Source organism: Coregonus clupeaformis, unplaced genomic scaffold (assembly GCF_020615455.1).
Source record: "Coregonus clupeaformis isolate EN_2021a unplaced genomic scaffold, ASM2061545v1 scaf0031, whole genome shotgun sequence".
NCBI lineage: Eukaryota > Metazoa > Chordata > Actinopteri > Salmoniformes > Salmonidae > Coregonus > Coregonus clupeaformis.
The window spans coordinates 929,152-951,023 of record NW_025533486.1 but is presented as its reverse complement, the minus strand read 5'-3'; the positions used below and the strand labels follow the sequence as shown (position 1 = coordinate 951,023).

The window sequence follows — 21,872 nt, the reverse complement described above, 5'->3', positions numbered from 1 at the left end:
ATCGTGAGATTTTGAGTGAAAACCTCCTTCCATCAGCAAGGGCATTGAAGATGAAACGTGGCTGGGTCGTTCAGCATGACAATGATCCCAAACACACCGCCCGGGCAACGAAGGAGTGGCTTCGTAAGAAGCATTTCAAGGTCCTGGAGTGGCCTAGCCAGTCTCCAGGTCTCAACCCCATAGAAAATCTTTGGAGGGAGTTGAAAGTCTGTGTTGCCCAGCGACAGCCCCAAAACATCATTGCTCTAGAGGAGATCTGCATGGAGGAATGGGCCAAAATACTAGCAACAGTGTGTGAAAACCTTGTGAAGACTTACAGAAAAACGTTTGACCTGTGTCATTGCCAGCAAAGGGTATATAACAAAGTATTGAGAAACTTTTGTTATTGACCAAATACTTATTTTCCACCATAATTTGCAAATAAATTCATTAAAAATCCTACAATGTGATTTTCTGGATTTTTTTTCCCTCATTTTGTCTGTCATAGTTGACGTGTACCTATGATGAAAATTACAGGCCTCTCATCTTTTTAAGTGGGAGAACATGTACAATTGGTGGCTGACTAAATACTTTTTTTTCCCCAGTGTATAATAGAATTATTGTAAAATTAACTCTGTCCATGAGGTGTAGATAGTAGGTATAGACCGGAAGTAGAGGCCTGGATATTGTTGTTCACTAATTTACTCCAAGTAGGGAAAGGATGGTGGGGTTGAAAAGTAATAAAGGGGAGTATATATATAAAAAAAAAAACATTTAAAAAAACATGGGGGATTGGAAGTGATGCAGACAATTACATTGATAGAAGATACAATCTATCTGCAATATTAAGCTGATCCCATTTTAAAAAAAGAAAAAAAAAATACAAAAAACTAAAAAACTAAACAAAAGGAAAACAAAAAAAAAGAACCCTTAAGAGAATGAAAACATATTTCCAGTAGTATTGTTAGTTAGTCAATACTGGGGCCCTGCACAAAAAATATCACAGGAACTCATAAAAAGTAAAACTGTCCAAAAGTAAGTTATGTAAATGGCTCTAATTTTGACATTTTCTTGTCCATCATATTCAAGATTTGGAGAGCTGCCTTTCCTGTCTGTTCAAACTTTGATAATCTTTTACCTTCTGATTTACCAACAGATTGAGAATGGGAAGACTTGTGCTACAGATATTGTTCATGGTGGTAACGATCACCATTTTGTTTTTGTCAGTAAGTTCTAAAGCACTTTTTATATTCTTGATCTTATAAATGATTATAAGACATATAAATACAAGTACTGTAAGATGCTTGAAATCATTAAAAAGCTTAGGCTCCATTAAGGTCTAATCTAATTTAAAATGCCATTTAATTTGCCTTTGTTCAGTCAGATTACTTTTTTATTGCTCAGGTTTTGGTCAAAAAAAAATGATTCATGGAATTATTAGTTATTGATCATTCAAAGAGTTACTTGTTAACTTGACAGCCTGTTCCCCAGCTTTACACTGCTACATTCAATGTTTCTCCAAGATGAAATTATACACCGGGAGGCAATTTAGCAGTGGCGTGTATTTTGTCCACAAGAGGATCGTTGAGCATGCAGTTCAACATTTGCATCTTTGGACAAACATCAAATATAGCTAGAGTTCATGAGATCATATTTTAAATGTAATAAGGGCTACCATGTCTTTCTATTTCAGGTGTGTCGAGACAACCATTGCCAATTGAATATTCTTTCACATTACCCTAAAGTCAACCACACTACCTTTACCACTTATACTCCATATGTTACCACTGTTGATATTTGTAATGGAATCACCAACAGGACATTTCGCCAACCAATGACTCCTTAATAAGCAAAGAGGAATGGGAATCTCTGGTCACAAAGCTACAATGGACATTACCGCCTTGTTGACCTCTTATCCACAGATGAGGCCACAAACCCCACTAAGTGCTCATTCTCTGTTGTCAACCCCAATTCAAACCACACAGTTGGAGGGTTTATAGATGTCATTTTGATAGCTAGAGATACTAAAAACAGGATCAAAACCTATGGAGGGGACTTTTTTCAGGCCAAGTTGTTTAACGCAGAACTTAAGGCCAGTACTTATGGAGCTGTAACAGACCACTTTAATGGCACCTACACTGCCCGCCTGGCCCTGCTTTGGCCCGGACCTGCCAAAGCAGTACCTTGGGTTATTGTAATACCATTACACAGAATACAGCAGTACCTTGGGTTATTGTAATACCACTACACAGAATACAGCAGTACCTTTGCATTACTGTAATACCATTACACAGAATACAGCAGCAGTACCTTTGCATTATTGTAATACCATTACACAGAATACAGCAGTTCCTTGGGTTATTGTAATACCACTACACAGAATACAGCAGTACATTGCATTACTGTAATACCATTACACAGAATACAGCAGTTCCTTGGGTTATTGTAATACCACTACACAGAATACAGCAGTACCTTAGATTACTGTAATACCATTACACAGAATACAGCAGTACATTGCATTACTGTAATACCATTACACAGAATACAGCAGTACCTTGGGTTACTGTAATACCATTACACAGAACACAGCAGTTCCTGGGTTATTGTAATACCACTACACAGAATACAGCAGTACCTTGCATTACTGTAATACCACTACACAGAATACAGCAGTACCTTGCTACCTACATAAGTCACAATCTTTAAACAAATCATATACTTTGTTATCTGGTTTAAACCTGGCTTGTTATCAACTTGCAAACTGGTGTCATTATCACAAATCAGCGTCCTCTACCTCGACTAACCTGTATCCCCGTACATTGACTCGGTACCCCCTGTATATTTGATTTTTTACTTTATTTTATTTAGTAAATATTTTCTTAACTTTTTCATGCATTGTTGGTTAAGGGCTTGTAAGTAAGCATTTCACGGTATTCGGCACGTGAAAATAACATTTTATTTCATGCTAGCGATGCAGATTCGCCTCCAGATGATCTAACATGATTTCTCTCTCTCTAGGTCCAAACACAAAATGCCGTCCTGGTTTGCACACCCCAGTACCGTCTGGATTCTACCTCCAGGATCGCTGGACGTCCATGGTGTGTGACTCAAAAATCATTTCCCTCAGCTAAACTGATATCTGGATGCCTGAAGGACAAACAGATCCCTTATGATGGGTGACTCCACTCTCCGTCAATGGTTGGAGTACCTGGAGACAACTGTGCCAACACTGAAACGCCTGAACCTTCACACATCAAGCAAATCGGGCCCCTTTGAGGCAGTCGACACCCAGTCCAACACCCGTATCATCTGGCGGGCCTTGGGATACCTATACGGACGAGCAAGACCCCCTGGGCTGACCTCCACTACATCGCCAGGGAGGTGGAGGGTCTGGCAGGGGGTGCACACTCTGTAGTCATCTTCACCATCTGGGCTCATTTCACCACGTACCCACTGGCTGTGTATGCACACCGTCTGGTCGTCATCCGTAGGGCTGTGGTGTCGCTGCTAAGACGATCTCCCACTACTCTGGTAGTGATCAAATCAGCCAACACAGGCTACAAGGATGTGTACGGCAGCGACCGGCTCTCCTGGCAGCTCGACATGGCTCTAAGGGAAATATTCAGGGACTTGCCCGTGGTCCTCATTGACGTTTGGCAGATGACCTCCGCCACTATTCTCCGGATAACATTCACCCGCCCCGTGGTGATCCAAAATGAAGTGGACCTCTTCCTGTCCTTTGTTTGTCCGCAGTGAAAAGAGAAGCATTCAAAAGGGATTGCCTGTAAAATCAACTGCATAGAACATGGTGGTTGTCAAACTATTCGCCTGCTTTCAGCTCTGCAGTGATTCTTCTGTCATCGCATAAAATATAGTTAAGCAATGATTCATTTAAATAACTTGTGGGCTGTTTTAGAGCAAATTGTCTTTTTTTAATGCATTAATTAACAACAGTCTATGACAGGGGGTTGTCAAACGACGGCCCGCGGGCTGATCAGGCCCGCAAACGGGTTTAATCCGGCCCAGATGATTTAAAATAAATAAATATATATATATATATATATATATATATATATTGTAAAGTATAAAAATGCGCTGCAATTTTTTCTATAAAATAAACTGCTGATCCAATTGCGCCCACTTGATGGCGCTAATAGCAATTGTGTTAAGCAAGCAAACTGTTTATACCGGGGCAGAGCAAGTAGGTCACACGTGCAGCCAATGAGCTACTTTGTTTTGCCCGTGATATTTATTATGGCTTCTACTTTTAACATTATGTGCTTTGGCACCCCTCATTGCCCCAAAATGTCTCTGTCAAAAAAAGAGAAAAGTGGACGCAGAGTGCAGAGTGTTCCAAGAAAAATGGTCATCCTATTTAATCACGGAATTGAATGGGAAAGCTGTATGTTTGGTGTGTTCACAGCATGTTGCAGTGCTGAAAGAATGTAACCTTCGTTGCCACTATGTGAGTCTTCATGCTGACAAATATGACAACTTTTCAAGGACAGCGGAGATGAGAGAAGGTGAATGAACTGTTGGAGGGTTTGAGGAAACAGCAGTCTGTGTTTACTCACAGCTGAGACATCAGTGACGCTGCAGTGAAAGCTAGCTACCTCATTGCTAATGAAATCGCAGTGGCTTCAAAACCATTTAGTGAGGGTGAATTTGTAAAAACATGCATGATGAAGGCAGCGGAGATTGTGTGCCCTGAAAAGCGGCAGGCTTTGCAAATATCAGCCTGACAAGAAACACAGTTGCAGACAGGTTTCCGATCTTCCAGTGGATTTGGACAGCCAGTTGAAGCAAAAAGTAAAGTCATTTATTGCGTTTTGGTTGCAATTGATGAAAGCACGGACATTACAGATGTTGCACAACTGGCCATTTTCATCCGTGGAGTTGATGACACATTGACCGTCACCGAGGAGTTCGTGGAGTTGGTGCCGATGACAGATACAACGACAGCAGCTGATATTTTTACCGCGGCACTCGTCGGCGCGCTGAACAGGGTCGGAGTGGACTGGTCCCGCGCTGTCAGCCTGGCTGTTTTGCTAGCACAGACTGGAACATGTTCCGGGGATTCTTCAGACAGCATTGAGGAGTACACCACATCAGTCACTGGCTTCATCAATAAGTGCATCGATGATGTCGTCCCCACAGTGACCGTACGTACATACCCCAACCAGAAGCCATGGATTACAGGAAACATCCGCACTGAGCTAAAGGGTAGAGCTGCCGCTTTCAAGGAACGGGACTCTAACCCGGACGCTATGAAGAAATCCCGCTATGACCTCCGACGAACCATCAAACAGGCAAAGAGTCAATACAGGTCTAAGATTGAATCATACTACACTGGCTCTGACGCTCGTCGGATGTGGCAGGGCTTGGAAAACTATTACAGACTACAAAGGGGAAGCACAGCCGCGAGCTGCCCAGTGACACAAGCCTACCAGACGAGCTAAACCACTTCTATGCTCGCCCGAGGCAAGCAACACTGAAGCATGCATGAGAGCACCAGCTGTTCCGGACGACTATGTGATCACGCTCTCCGTAGCCGATGTGAGTAAGACTTTTAAGCAGGTCAACATTCACAAGGCCAGCAGGGCCAGACCGGATTACCAGGACGTGTACTCCGAGCATGTGCTGACCAACTGGCAAGTGTCTTCACTGACATTTTCAACATGTCCCTGACTGAGTCTGTAATACCAACATGTTTCAAGCAGACCACCATAGTCCCCGTGCCCAAGAACTCTAAGATAACCTGCCTAAATGACTACCGACCCGTGGCACTGACGTCTGTAGCCATGAAGTGCTTGAAAGACTGGTCATGGCTCACATCAACAGCATAATCCCAGAAACCCTAGACCCACTCCAATTTGCATACCGCCCAACAGATCCACAGATGATGCAATCTCTATCGCACTCCACACTGCCCTTTCCCACCTGGACAAGAGGAACACCTACGTGAGAATGCTATTCATTGACTACAGCTCAGCATTCAACACCATAGTGCCCTCAAAGCTCATCACTAAGCTAAGGATCCTGGGACTAAACACTCTCCCTCTGCAACTGGATCCTGGACTTCCTGACGGGCCGCCCCCAGGTGGTAAGGGTAGGCAACAACACATCTGCCACACTGATCCTCAACACGGGGCCCCTCAGGGGTGCGTGCTCAGTCCCCCCTCCTGTACTCTCTGTTCACCCATGACTGCATGGCCAGGCACGACTCCAACACCATCATTAAGTTTGCCGACGACACAACAGTGGTAGGCCTGATCACCCGACAACGATGAGACAGCCTATAGGGAGGAGGTCAGAGATCTGGCCGTGTGGTGCCAGGACAACAACCTCTCCCTCAACGTGACCAAGACAAAGGAGATGATTGTGGACTACAGGAAAAAAAGAGGACTGAGCACGCCCCCATTCTCATCGACGGGGCTGTAGTGGAACAGGTTGAGAGCTTCAAGTTCCTTGGTGTCCACATCACCAACGAACTATCATGGTCCAAACACACCAAGACAGTCGTGAAGAGGGCACGACAAAGCCTATTCCCCCTCAGGAGACTAAAAGATTTGGCATGGGTCCTCAGATCCTCAAAAAAATTCTACAGCTGCACCATCGAGAGCATCCTGACTGGTTGCATCACCGCCTGGTATGGCAACTGCTTGGCCTCTGACCGCAAGGCACTACAGAGGGTAGTGCGTACGGCCCAGTACATCACTGGGGCAAAGCTCCCCTGCCATCCAGGACCTCTATACCAGGCGGTGTCAGAGGAAGGCCCTCAAAATTGTCAAAGACTCCAGTCACCCTAGTCATAGACTGTTCTCTCTGCTACCGCGACGTGCAAGCGGTACCGGAGTGCCAAGTCTAGGTCCAAAAGACTTCTCAACAGCTTCTACCCCCAAGCCATAAGACTCCTGAACAGCTAATCATGGCTACCCGGACTATTTGCACTGCCCCCCACCCCATCCTTTTACGCTGCTGCTACTCTGTTAAGTATTTATGTATAGTCACTTTAACTCTACCCACATGTACATATTACCTCAACTACCTCAACTAGCCGGTGCCCCCGCACATTGACTATGCAACGGTACCCCCCTGTATATATAGCCTCCCTACTGTCACTTTATTCTATTGTATATATAGCCTCCCCTACTGTCACTTTATTTTTACTTCTGCTCTTTTTTTCTCAACACTTTTTTTGTTGTTGTTTTTATTCTTACTTTTTTATTAAAAATAAATGCACTGTTGGTTAAGGGCTGTAAGTAAGCATTTCACTGTAATGTCTGCACCTGTTGTATTCGGCGCATGTGACCAATAAAAATTTGATTTGATTTGATTTGATTTGATTTGATTTACAGATGGTGCGCCCTCAATGATCGGGGAAAAAAGCAGCCGTTGTGACAAAGTTCAGAGAGAAAGTGCAATCTGCAAATGGAGGACGTGATTTTTGACTTTTCCACTGTATTTGCACCAGGAGGCTTTGTGTTGCAAGTCATTAAAGATGGATAACGTCATGAAGGTGGTCATCCAAACTGTTAATTTCATCCGATCCAGAAGCCTGAATCACTGTCAGTTTGACAGCCTTCTCAGAGAGAAATACCACATCTATGGCCTGCCACACCACACTGAGGTAAGATGGTTAAGCCGAGGTGCTGTGCTGAGGCGTTTCTTTGATTTACGAGAAGAAATTGAACAGTTCATGGAAGAAAAGGGCAAACCAGTGTTAGAATTTCATTCCGTAGAATGGATGCAGGACCTTGCATTTATGGTGGATGTTACAGAGCACCTGGATAACTTGAACAAACAGCTGCAAGGGCGCAACAAAGTTGTCACGCAGTATTATGACAGCATACGTTCTTTCAAGTTGAAGCTGTCACTGTGGGGAGACGCAACTTGCCGGTGGTGATGCAGCTCACTTCCCCTGTCTGAAAAATGTGTGCGCGACCCAACATGTGGCAGACATGAAGCGGTTCAAAGATACAATAACGGGACTGTTACGGGAGTTTGAGCAACGCGTTCAGATTTATGTTTAATATCTTTTTATGTTGATGTGCTATTGTTTTTAATTGTTTTTATTTTATTTGTATATTTAACCTATTCTTGACTCTGTGGTTCTTGCAATTGTTTGGGGAACAGGATTTCATTATTTTTATCTACATTTCTGCTTGAGAAATGACACCCTGATATAGTTCTGTGATCTGTGATATACTTCTTTGAATCACTGAGGCATAGTGTGTTTGTGTGTTCTTTGTCCTCAGAACTTTCAAATAACTTGAGGTGTTTTATGATTAATAGTTATGTTGTGCTTTTGGACACTGTCCTCAGGCTCCAGCTTTATGTTTATATGTTTTTATGTTGATGTGCTATTGTTTTTAATTGATTTTATTTTATTTGTATATTTAACCTATTCTTGACTCTGTGGTTCTTGCACTTGTTTGGGGAACAGGATTTCATTATTGTTATCTACATTTCTGCCTGAGAAATGACACCCTGATATAGTTCTGTGATCTTTGAAACAGTTCTGTTAATCACTGAGGCATTGTGTGTTTGTGTGTTCTTTTTCTTTCGAATTTTCAAATAAACTTGACGTGTTTTATGATTAATAGTGATGTTGTGCTTGTACTATTTTGGACACACTGTCCTAGGCTCCAGCTTTATGTTGAATGTTGATCGTATTAAAACAAAGAAAACAATCTGAAGTTGTTGTTTTTAAGTTATATATACCATGATTTTTCCGGTCCGGCCCACTTGGGAATAGATTTTCCTCCATGTGGCTCCTGAGCTAAAATGAGTTTGACACCCCTGGTTTAGTTTATTGTGTGGCTCTGCTCATGTCCGCGTTCTGGAACTGTCCGCGTCCCGTACAGAACTGTCCGCGCCCCGTACAGAACTGTCCAGCGTCCACGTACGGTTTGGCGCCAAGCATATTGTCCAGTTGGGCGCAGAGTGGTCTGAGGTGATGTTGGGGAATAACGACGGAGTTCGATACAGTGTTGAGACGCTGCCGAAGTTGATTGTTCAATTAGCTTTTTTTGCGTAATGGTCAGTGACAGTATGAGTGTAGCCAGATCCTTTTCACTCGCTATCATTGTTTCATCTTGTGGTTCACCGATTCGTCATCATCTTCGAGGGACAGACGAACCACCTGCTAGCTAGCCAAGCTGTCGGTACAGCTAGCTAAGCTAGCTACTCTACCAGCAGCATCCTAGTTATCCTAGCTACCACTACATCATCACCGGCTGCCTGCATTTCTTGTGGACCGATGGAGCTCCCTGGTTGTTTCTTCCACCTGTTAAATACCGTGGAGGGCTTCTCCCTCTCTCGTTGATGGATGCTGGCTACCTACGCTCCCTCTGTCGGTTCTCCTCTTCACTAGATGGACGGTAACTTTAGTGTTTAACCCCTCTGTGTCCAAAGACTGAACTTTTGAATATTATTTTCGGGGCGCCTCAAGTGACATTTTTCAACGTTTATTTCTGATAAAATTAGCTCATTGCATCCGCCATGGAGCCCAGTTTCATAATATTACCTTCTGTCCCTGGTTATGAAGTAATCACGAAAAAAACAGGCCTTATGTTTGGGCATTTTTCACCCTGTCAGCTCCTATTAGTTCTATTGAGCTCCGTGGCACCAACTCGCCTTCAGAATGTTCTATTCCCAGTCCATTGTTCTGCGTCACAATGCCAGCTTCACTATTGTTATCAATGAGACCTGGCTGCATTAACCCCTGTAGGTTTACCTCAGGTAACTTATTATTAACAAGGTTACGGCTACTTGGTGAGCGTTAACCCTGTAGGTTTACCTCAGGTAACTTATTATTAACAAGGTTACGGCTACTTGGTGAGCAGCTCACTGTTCACCTGAGTACATGTTGTGGTCACCAATAGTGAGGTGAGACACAGTTTATGAGGCGATGGCTGGCGGATAGCCATCAAACATTAAACATTTTCTGGTCATGGTTAACCATATTTGTTTTAAGAAAAAAGTGTACAATCTAAACAAAACGCATGTCCCTGTCTTCTTTTTCAAGATGTGGCCGATTTAAACAGCCAGAAGAAAATGTTTAATTAAGAAATAACCATTTTTTGACGACTTGTTGTTTCTAAATGGCTGCTGGGTAATTTGATATGCATCGAAATCTTCGTTCATAGGCATCAAATTGAGCGAATGCTGCGCAGGTTCACTGAGTTGCAAAGCAAATGGGTATAATGGGGTGATTGTTGTATAATCGGGTGGTCTAGCTAATGGATTTGTAGATCAGAACTCAGATTATGAGCCTAGCAAGTGTCATGAATGAGTTATGTAGTACCCACATACGGCCATAAGGAGGAGCAAGAGTGCCATAAACCCATACTGTTTTTTGCCATATAAACCCTAAACCCAACAATCAATCAAATGTATTTATAAAGCCCTTTTTACACCAGCAAATGTCACAAAGTGCTATACAGAAACTCTTACCCTACTTATAACCTATTTTAGCCGTAACCTTAACCCCTAATTCTAGGGTAGGGTAGCCTAGAACACTTTTAGAAACTATTTTAGTAATAATATTATCTTAGTAAATACAATTATAGTATTAAATAGCGTTTTAATTATTTTGTTGTTATTTTATTATATGTATAATTGCAAGACAGAACACTTGATGAATAAGACACATTTGTTTTATTTTTTTAAATGTGGTTTGAATTGGGTGACCTAGTAACCTCTGTGTGAAAGTCCAGCAATTGGTGTGGGGGCAGGTTTGAGACTGATCTAATACACTTTATTTCTCAGCTGCCTCACCAATGTCTGTATGTGAATTAATAACTTTTGTATGATATACCTTTTTCTAGCTGCGTCTCTACCTTTATCCAATGTAAAAAAAAAAAAAAAAATCAAATGTTGCTACATAAGACCGAATCGAGCCGGTTGGCCACATTTGACTGTGTAAAACCTATCAGTACTACTTATTTCTCTGAGAGTGAGGCAGATATATATATTATTACTGTGTAAAACCTAGCAGTACTACTTATTTCTCTGAGAGTGAGACAGATATATATATTATTACTGTGTAAAACCTAACAGTACTACTCATTTCTCTAAGAGTGAGGCAGATATATTATTACTGTGTAAAACCTAGCAGTACTACTTATTTCTCTGAGAGTGAGGCAGATATATATATTATTACTGTGTAAAACCTAGCAGTACTACTTATTTCTCTGAGAGTGAGACAGATATATATATTATTACTGTGTAAAACCCTAACAGTACTACTCATTTCTCTAAGAGTGAGGCAGATATATTATTACTGTGTAAAACCTAGCAGTACTACTTATTTCTCTGAGAGTGAGGCAGATATATTATTACTGTGTAAAACCTAGCAGTACTACTTATTTCTCTGAGAGTGAGGCAGATATATATATATATTACTGTGTAAAACCTAACAGTACTACTCATTTCTCTAAGAGTGAGGCAGATATATTATTACTGTGTAAAACCTAGCAGTACTACTTATTTCTCTGAGAGTGAGGCAGATATATATATTATCACTGTGTAAAACCTAACAGTACTACTCATTTCTCTAAGAGTGAGGCAGATATATTATTACTGTGTAAAACCTAGCAGTACTACTTATTTCTCTGAGAGTGAGGCAGATATATAGCATTTTACACAAAAACATGATTATTTGTTAACATTTACATTTACATTTTAGTCATTTAGCAGACGCTCTTGTCCAGAGCGACTTACAGGAGCAATTAGGGTTAAGTGCCTTGCTCAAGGGCACATTTACGTCATTTAGCAGACGCTCTTAAACAGAGCGACTCACAAATTGGTGCATTCACCCCCTACAGGCAGTGGGAAAACCACTTTACAATTTTTTTTTTTTTTGGGGGGTATAAGGGATTACTTTATCCTATCCCAGGTATTCCTTAAAGAGGTGGGGTTTCAAATGTCTCCGGAAGGTGGTGAGTGACTCCGCTGTCCTGGCGTCGTGAGGGAGCTTGTTCCACCATTGGGGTGCCAGAGCAGCGAACAGTTTTGACTGGGCTGAGCGGGAACTATGCTTCCGCAGAGGAAGGGGAGCCAGCAGGCCAGAGGTGGATGAACGCAATGCCCTCGTTTGGGTGTAGGGACTGATCAAAGCCTGAAGGTACAGAGGTGCCGTTCCCCTCACTGCTCCATAGGCAAGCACAATGGTCTTGTAGCGGATGCGAGCTTCAACTGGAAGCCAGTGGAGTGTGTGGAGGAGGGGGTGACGTGAGAAAACTTGGGAAGGTTGAACACCAGACGGGCTGCGGCATTCTGGATGAGTTGTAGGGGTTTAATGGCACAGGCAGGGAGGCCAGCCAACAGCGAGTTGCAGTAGTCCAGACGGGAGATGACAAGTGCCTGGATTAGGACCTGTGCCGCTTCCTGTGTAAGGCAGGGTCGTACTCTCCGAATGTTGTAGAGCATGAACCTGCAGGAGCGGGTCACCGCCTTGATGTTAGCGGAGAACGACAGGGTGTTGTCCAGGGTCACGCCAAGGCTCTTCGCGACTCTGGGAGGAGGACACAACGGAGTTGTCAACCGTGATGGCGAGATCATGGAACGGGCAGTCCTTCCCGGGAGGAAGAGCAGCTCCGTCTTGCCAGGGTTCAGCTTTAGGTGGTGATCCGTCATCCATACTGATATGTCTGCCAGACATGCAGAGATGCGATCGCCACCTGGTTATCAGAAGGGGAAAGGAGAAGATTAGTTGTGTATCGTCAGCGTAGCAATGATAGGAGAGGCCATGTGAGGATATGACAGAGCCAAGTGACTTGGCGTATAGGGAGAAAAGGAGAGGGCCTAGAACTGAGCCCTGGGGACACCAGTGGTGAGAGCACGTGGTGCGGAGACAGCTTCTCGCCACGCCACTTGGTAGGAGCGACCGGTCAGGTAGGACGCAATCCAGGAGTGAGCCGCGCCGGAGATGCCCAGCTCGGAGAGGGTGGAGAGGAGGATCTGATGGTTCACAGTATCAAAGGCAGCAGACAGGTCTAGAAGGACAAGAGCAGAGGAGAGAGAGTTAGCTTTAGCAGTGCGGAGAGCCTCCGTGACACAGAGAAGAGCAGTCTCAGTTGAATGACCAGTCCTGAAACCTGACTGGTTTGGATCAAGAAGGTCATTCTGAGAGAGATAGCAAGAGAGTTGGCTAAAGACGGCACGCTCAATAGTTTTGGAAAGAAAAGAAAGAAGGGATACTGGTCTGTAGTTGTTGACATCAGTGGGATCGAGTGTTGGTTTTTTGAGAAGGGGAGCAACTCTCGCTCTCTTGAAGACGGAAGGGACATGGCCAGCGGTCAAGGATGAGTTGATCAGCGAGGTGAGGTAGGGGGAGAAGGTCACCGGAGATGGTCTGGAGAAGAGAGGAGGGGATGGGGTCAAGCGGGCAGGTTGTTGGGCGGCCTGCAGTCACAAGTCGCAGGATTTTATCTGGAGAGAGAGGGGAGAAAGAAGTCAAAGCATAGGGTAGGGCAGTGTGAGTAGGACCAGCAGTGTCATTAGACTTAACAAATGAGGATCGGATGTCGTCAACCTTCTTTTCAAAGTGGTTGACCGAAGTCATCCACAGAGAGAGAGGAGGGGGGGGATTCAGCAGTGAGGAAAATGTGGCAAATAGCTTCCTAGGGTTAGAGGCAGATGCTTGGAATTTAGAATGGTAGAAAGTGGCCTTAGCAGCAGAAACAGATGAAGAAAATGTAGAGAGGAGGGAGTGAAAAGATGCCAGGTCGGCAGGGAGTTTAGTTTTCTTCCATTTCCGCTCCGCTGCCCGGAGCTCTGTTCTGTGAGCTCGCAATGAGTCATCAAGCCACGGAGCTGGAGGGGAGGACTGAGCCGGCCGGGAGGATAGGGGGACACAGAGAGTCAAAGGATGCAGAAAGGGAGGAGAGGAGGGTTGAGGAGGCAGAATCAGGAGATTGGAGGGAGAAGGATTGAGCAGAGGGAAGAGATGATAGGATGGAAGAGGAGAGAGTAGGGAGAGAGAGAGCGAAGGTTGCGGCGACGCATTACCATCTGTGTAGGGGCAGAGTGAGTAGTGTGGGAGGAGAGTGAGAGAGAAAAGGAAACAAAGTAGTGGTCGGAGACATGGAGGGGAGTTGCAGTGAGATTAGTAGAAGAGCAGCATCTAGTAAAGATGAGGTCAAGCGTATTGCCTGCCTTGTGAGTAGGGGGACGGTGAGAGGGTTTCAGTGGTAATCCATGTTTCCGTCAGCGCCAGGAAGTCGAGGGACTGGAGATTAGCATAGGCTGGGATGAAGTCAGCTTTGTTGGCATTAGAACGGCAGTTCCAGAGGCTGCCTGAGACCTGGAACTCCAGGTGTGGGGTGCGTGCAGGGACCACCAGGTTAGAGAGGCAGCAGCCACGGGGGTGTGGGGCGTTTGTGTAGCCTGTGCAGAGAGGAGAGAACAGGGATAGGCAGAGGCATAGTTGACAGGCTGTAGCAAATGGCTACAATAATGCAGAGGAGATCAGAATGAAATGAACTAAACATCTGGGAGAGTAGAGAGCAGGGCCTCCCTCACCAAAAACTTATACCTCAGAAACTATAATTGTTTCACTGAACCACCCGAACAAAAACTCTACCAACTTCCACCTTTAGAAATCAGAATTGTTGTGAACCACAGCGGTTCAATGTTTAAAGGAATGGACTCAACCCACTTTATTCAGCTAGCTAACTATGACACCATAGCTAACTAGCATGCTAGCATCCAATAACACACAGTTTAGCACCAACACTTGGTCACAACAAACCACCAATAGTGTGTTAACATACTAAGCAGATAATTCGGCTATGTAGCACAACTATATTGTATTTAGCTACTACAGTACAGTTAGCTGGTCATGTTGGCTAGCTAGCAATGGCCACTGTGTTGACCTTGTTTGAAGAACGGCTAGCTAGCTAACTAGCTTGGGCAACCCCGGCACCACCGAAAAACAATGCCAACCTACAGTAACTACCCACAACAGCCCACAATGCCTAGCTATGACGCCATAGCTAACTAGCATACCAAGAGTGTGTTAACACACTAAACAGATAATTCATGTCCGAGTCTAGTTCCTTTCATAACGCAGCAAAGATTAAACGTTGGCTAGCTAGCACATTAACACAGGAAACAACACTCCACCGTTGCACTAAACAGATAATTACCAATAAACGTTACTAGCTAGCTAGCCTCGTGCTTCGCCGGGCTCCGCCGTAAACAATACAATACTTACCTACAATAATTGCCTACGGAATCCTACAATAACAACCTAAATAACTACGTAAATAAACTACCTACCTACGATCTAAATACATGGTTTAAGCTTTACTCAACACCATATGAGAAGCCAAAGCTTACCTCCTGCAGAGAAAAACACAACCTCTCCCGACGAAGCGCGACACAAACGTTTCAAACATGAGATTACATCTCTTCATCCAGGGGTGCACACACACACACACACACACACACACACACACACACAGGGAATGTTGTGTTAGTTTAAACATTTGTCTCTCTGAAATGAAACCATCAAGTGATAGATTTTAAACAAATAGATGTCTGTCATTGAACAACCCCATACCATGACTAGATGGTGAAAAAACACACCTATCTCTTTCATAATTTCTTTAAACTATAAAAGCTAATTTACAAACATTTCTGAAAATGGATATATAGCGTTTTGGAATTAAACTCTTGTTTCCCCATCTGAGCTCAGAGTAGATGAGAGATGTAATGTTTGTCTCTGTTGTGTTGAAGTCCAATCAAGCAGGAGAGACCAGCCTCCCCTGTACCCAGCTGTGTGTCCATGAAGAGTGACTGGTCTATGCATCAACCTATGAAGTTTAGAGAGGGAGACTCTTCTAGTGAACAAAGGTAAGAAGAACTCATGGGTCATGGTCAGTGAGTTAAGCAACACTGTCTCTAGTCATTTCTCCTCTCCCATTTTCCCATTTATTTTTGTTGTTTTCATAATCCATAGGCTAAACCTTTTTTCCATTTTCATAGTCCTGAAACAATATTAAACAAACACTACATTCCCTCCCTGTGTGTGTGACTTCTTTCTTATCTCATTCTCGTTGGCACCAAAAGTAAAAAAAAGTGTTGATAGGGGACAGAATGCGGTCGGACCATCATATAATAGGCATATACATTACTCTTACTGAATTTCCACGTGGGGGAGGGTATTGGAAATTTTATCAAAGCCTATTGGATGATAATTTATTTATAATTAGAACAAAGGAATTTATAACTGACTTTTTCCAACATAACATACAGTGGGGAAAAAAAGTATTTAGTCAGCCACCAATTGTGCACGTTCTCCCACTTAAAAAGATGAGAGAGGCCTGTAATTTTCATCATAGGTACACGTCAACTATGACAGACAAATTGAGGAAGAAAAATCCAGAAAATCACATTGTAGGATTTTTATTGAATTTATTTGCAAATTATGGTGGAAAATAAGTATTTGGTCACCTACAAACAAGCAAGATTTCTGGCTCTCACAGACCTGTAACTTATTCTTTAAGAGGCTCCTCTGTCCTCCACTCGTTACCTGTATTAATGGCACCTGTTTGAACTTGTTATCAGTATAAAATACACCTGTCCACAACCTCAAACAGTCACACTCCAAACTCCACTATGGCCAAGACCAAAGAGCTGTCAAAGGACACCAGAAACAAAATTGTAGACCTGCACCAAGCTGGGAAGACTGAATCTGCAATAGGTAAGCAGCTTGGTTTGAAGAAATCAACTGTGGGAGCAATTATTAGGAAATGGAAGACATACAAGACCACTGATAATCTCCCTCAATCTGGGGCTCCACGCAAGATCTCACCCCGTGGGTCAAAATGATCACAAGAACGGTGAGCAAAAATCCCAGAACCACACGGGGGACCTAGTGAATGACCTGCAGAGAGCTGGGACCAAAGTAACAAAGCCTACCATCAGTAACACACTACGCCGCCAGGGACTCAAATCCTGCAGTGGCAGACGTGTCCCCCCTGCTTAAGCCAGTACATGTCCAGGCCCGTCTGAAGTTTGCTAGAGTGCATTTGGATGATCCAGAAGAGGATTGGGGAGAATGTCATATGGTCAGATGAAACCAAAATAGAACTTTTTGGTAAAAACTCAACTTGTCTTGTTTGGAGGACAAAGAATGCTGAGTTGCATCCAAAGAACACCATACCTACTGTGAAGCATGGGGGTGGAAACATCATGCTTTGGGGCTGTTTTTCTGCAAAGGGACCAGGACGACTGATCCGTGTAAAGGAAAGAATGAATGGGGCCATGTATCGTGAGATTTTGAGTGAAAACCTCCTTCCATCAGCAAGGGCATTGAAGATGAAACGTGGCTGGGTCGTTCAGCATGACAATGATCCCAAACACACCGCCGGGCAACGAAGGAGTGGCTTCGTAAGAAGCATTTCAAGGTCCTGGAGTGGCCTAGCCAGTCTCCAGGTCTCAACCCCATAGAAAATCTTTGGAGGGAGTTGAAAGTCTGTGTTGCCCAGCGACAGCCCCAAAACATCATTGCTCTAGAGGAGATCTGCATGGAGGAATGGGCCAAAATACTAGCAACAGTGTGTGAAAACCTTGTGAAGACTTACAGAAAACGTTTGACCTGTGTCATTGCCAGCAAAGGGTATATAACAAAGTATTGAGAAACTTTTGTTATTGACCAAATACTTATTTTCCACCATAATTTGCAAATAAATTCATTAAAAATCCTACAATGTGATTTTCTGGATTTTTTTCCCTCATTTTGTCTGTCATAGTTGACGTGTACCTATGATGAAAATTACAGGCCTCTCTCATCTTTTTAAGTGGGAGAACATGTACAATTGGTGGCTGACTAAATACTTTTTTTCCCCAGTGTATAATAGAATTATTGTAAAATTAACTCTGTCCATGAGGTGTAGATAGTAGGTATAGACCGGAAGTAGAGGCCTGGATATTGTTGTTCACTAATTTACTCCAAGTAGGGAAAGGATGGTGGGGTTGAAAAGTAATAAAGGGGAGTATATATATAAAAAAAAAAACATTTAAAAAAACATGGGGGATTGGAAGTGATGCAGACAATTACATTGATAGAAGATACAATCTATCTGCAATATTAAGCTGATCCCATTTTAAAAAAAGAAAAAAAAATACAAAAAACTAAAAAACTAAACAAAAGGAAAACAAAAAAAAGAACCCTTAAGAGAATGAAAACATATTTCCAGTAGTATTGTTAGTTAGTCAATACTGGGGCCCTGCACAAAAAATATCACAGGAACTCATAAAAAGTAAAACTGTCCAAAAGTAAGTTATGTATATGGCTCTAATTTTGACATTTTCCTGTCCATCATATTCAAGATTTGGAGAGCTGCCTTTCCTGTCTGTTCAAACTTTGATAATCTTTTACCTTCTGATTTACCAACAGATTGAGAATGGGAAGACTGCGGCTACAGATATTGTTTATGGTGGTAACGATCACCATTTTGTTTTTGTCAGTAAGTTCTAAAGCACTTTTTATATTCTTGATCTTATAAATGATTATAAGACATATAAATACAAGTACTGTAAGATGCTTGAAATCATTAAAAAGCTTAGGCTCCATTAAGGTCTATTCTAATTTAAAATGCCATTTTAATTTGCCTTTGTTCAGTCAGATTACTTTTTATTGCTCAGGTTTTGGTCAAAAAAATGATTCATGGAATTATTAGTTATTGATCATTCAAAGAGTTACTTGTTAACTTGACAGCCTGTTCCCCAGCTTTACACTGCTACATTCAATGTTTCTCCAAGATGAAATTATACACCGGGAGGCAATTTAGCAGTGGCGGTATTTTGTCCACAAGAGGATCGTTGAGCATGCAGTTCAACATTTGCATCTTTTGGACAAACATCAAATATAGCAGAGTTCATGAGATCATATTTTAAATGTAATAAGGGCTACCATGTCTTTCTATTTCAGGTGTGTCGAGACAACCATTGCCAATTGAATATTCTTTCACATTACCCTAAAGTCAACCACACTACCTTTACCACTTATACTCCATATGTTACCACTGTTGATATTTGTAATGGAATCACCAACAGGACATTTACGCCAACCAATGACTCCTTAATAAGCAAAGAGGAATGGGAATCTCTGGTCACAAAGCTACAATGGACATTACCGCCTGTTGACCTCTTATCCACAGATGAGGCCACAAACCCCACTAAGTGCTCATTCTCTGTTGTCAACCCCAATTCAAACCACACAGTTGGAGGGTTTATAGATGTCATTTTGATAGCTAGAGAATACTAAAAACAGGATCAAAACCTATGGAGGGGACTTTTTTCAGGCCAAGTTGTTTAACGCAGAACTTAAGGCCAGTACTTATGGAGCTGTAACAGACCACTTTAATGGCACCTACACTGCCCGCCTGGCCCTGCTTTGGCCCGGACCTGCCAAAGCAGTACCTTGGGTTATTGTAATACCATTACACAGAATACAGCAGTACCTTGGGTTATTGTAATACCACTACACAGAATACAGCAGTACCTTGCATTACTGTAATACCATTACACAGAATACAGCAGTACCTTGCATTATTGTAATACCATTACACAGAATACAGCAGTTCCTTGGGTTATTGTAATACCACTACACAGAATACAGCAGTACATTGCATTACTGTAATACCATTACACAGAATACAGCAGTTCCTTGGGTTATTGTAATACCACTACACAGAATACAGCAGTACCTTAGATTACTGTAATACCATTACACAGAATACAGCAGTACATTGCATTACTGTAATACCATTACACAGAATACAGCAGTACCTTGGGTTACTGTAATACCATTACACAGAACACAGCAGTTCCTTGGGTTATTGTAATACCACTACACAGAATACAGCAGTACCTTGCATTACTGTAATACCACTACACAGAATACAGCAGTACCTTGCTACCTACATAAGTCACAATCTTTAAACAAATCATATACTTTGTTATCTGGTTTAAACCTGGCTTGTTATCAACTTGCAAACTGGTGTCATTATCACAATCAAGCGTCCTCTACCTCGACTAACCTGTATCCCCAGTACATTGACTCGGTACCCCCTGTATATTTGATTTTTACTTTATTTTATTTAGTAAATATTTTCTTAACTTTTTCATGCATTGTTGGTTAAGGGCTTGTAAGTAAGCATTTCACGGTATTCGACGCGTGAAAATAACATTTTATTTCATGCTAGCGATGCAGATTCGGCTCAGATGATCTAACAATGATTTCTCTCTCTCTAGGTCCAAACACAAAATGCCGTCCTGGTTTGCACACCCCAGTACCGTCTGGATTCTACCTCCAGGATCGCTGGACGTCCATGGTGTGTGACTCAAAATCATTTCCCTCAGCTAAACTGATATCTGGATGCCTGAAGGACAAACAGATCCTTATGATGGGTGACTCCACTCTCCGTCAATGGTTGGAGTACCTGGAGACAACTGTGCCAACACTGAAACGCCTGAACCTTCACACATCAAGCAAATCGGGCCCCTTTGAGGCAGTCGACACCCAGTCCAACACCCGTATCATCTGGCGGGCCCATGGGATACCTATACGGGACTGAGCAAGACCCCTGGGCTGACCTCCACTACATCGCCAGGGAGGTGGAGGGTCTGGCAGGGGGTGCACACTCTGTAGTCATCTTCACCATCTGGGCTCATTTCACCACGTACCCACTGGCTGTGTATGCACACCGTCTGGTCGTCATCCGTAGGGCTGTGGCGTCGCTGCTAAGACGATCTCCCACTACTCTGGTAGTGATCAAATCAGCCAACACAGGCTACAAGGATGTGTACGGCAGCGACTGGCTCTCCTGGCAGCTCGACATGGCTCTAAGGGAAATATTCAGGGACTTGCCCGTGGTCCTCATTGACGTTTGGCAGATGACCTCCTGCCACTATTCTCCGGATAACATTCACCCGCCCCGTGGTGATCCAAAATGAAGTGGACCTCTTCCTGTCCTTTGTTTGTCCGCAGTGAGAAAAGAGAAGCATTCAAAAGGGATTGCCTGTAAAATCAACTGCATAGAACATGGTGGTTGTCAAACTATTGCCTGCTTTCAGCTCTGCAGTGATTCTTCTGTCATGCATAAAATATAGTTAAGCAATGATTCATTTAAATAACTTGTGGGCTGTTTTAGAGCAAATTGTCTTTTTTTTAATGCATTAATTAACAACAGTCTATGACAGGGTTGTCAAACGTACGGCCCGCGGGCCGGATCAGGCCCGCAAACGGGTTTAATCCGGCCCGCGAGATGATTTAAAATAAATAAATATATATATATATATATATATATATATATATTGTAAAGTATAAAAATGCGCTGCAATTTTTCTATAAAATAAACTGCTGATCCAATTGCGTCCACTTGATGGCGCAATAGCAATTGTGTTAAGCAAGCAAACTGTTTATACCGGGGCAGAGCAAGTAGGTCAAGCACGTGCAGCCAATGAGCTACTTTGTTTTGCCCGTGATATTTATTACGGCTTCTACTTTTAACATTATGTGCTTTGGCACCCTCATTGCCCCAAAATGTCTCTGTCAAAAAAGAGAAAAGTGGACGCAGAGTGCAGAGTGTTCCAAGAAAAATGGTCATCCTATTTAATCACGGAATTGAATGGGAAAGCTGTATGTTTGGTGTGTTCACAGCATGTTGCAGTGCTGAAAGAATGTAACCTTCGTCGCCACTATGTGAGTCTTCATGCTGACAAATATGACAACTTTCAAGGACAGCGGAGATGAGAGAAGGTGAATGAACTGTTGGAGGGTTTGAGGAAACAGCAGTCTGTGTTTACTCACAGCTGAGACATCAGTGACGCTGCAGTGAAAGCTAGCTACCTCATTGCTAATGAAATCGCAG

At 43.0% G+C, this 21,872-nt stretch overlaps 4 pseudogenes; all 4 read left to right on the top strand.

Annotated features, from left to right (window-relative positions):
* Positions 1–981: 981 nt before the first annotated feature.
* On the top strand, positions 982–2,218 carry LOC123483122 (annotated as a pseudogene).
* A 763-nt stretch (positions 2,219–2,981) lies between these two features.
* LOC123483121 lies at positions 2,982–3,738 on the top strand (annotated as a pseudogene).
* A 14,511-nt stretch (positions 3,739–18,249) lies between these two features.
* Positions 18,250–19,475, top strand: LOC121560494 (annotated as a pseudogene).
* Positions 19,476–20,182: 707 nt separating this feature from the next.
* On the top strand, positions 20,183–21,085 carry LOC123483111 (annotated as a pseudogene).
* Positions 21,086–21,872: the final 787 nt, after the last annotated feature.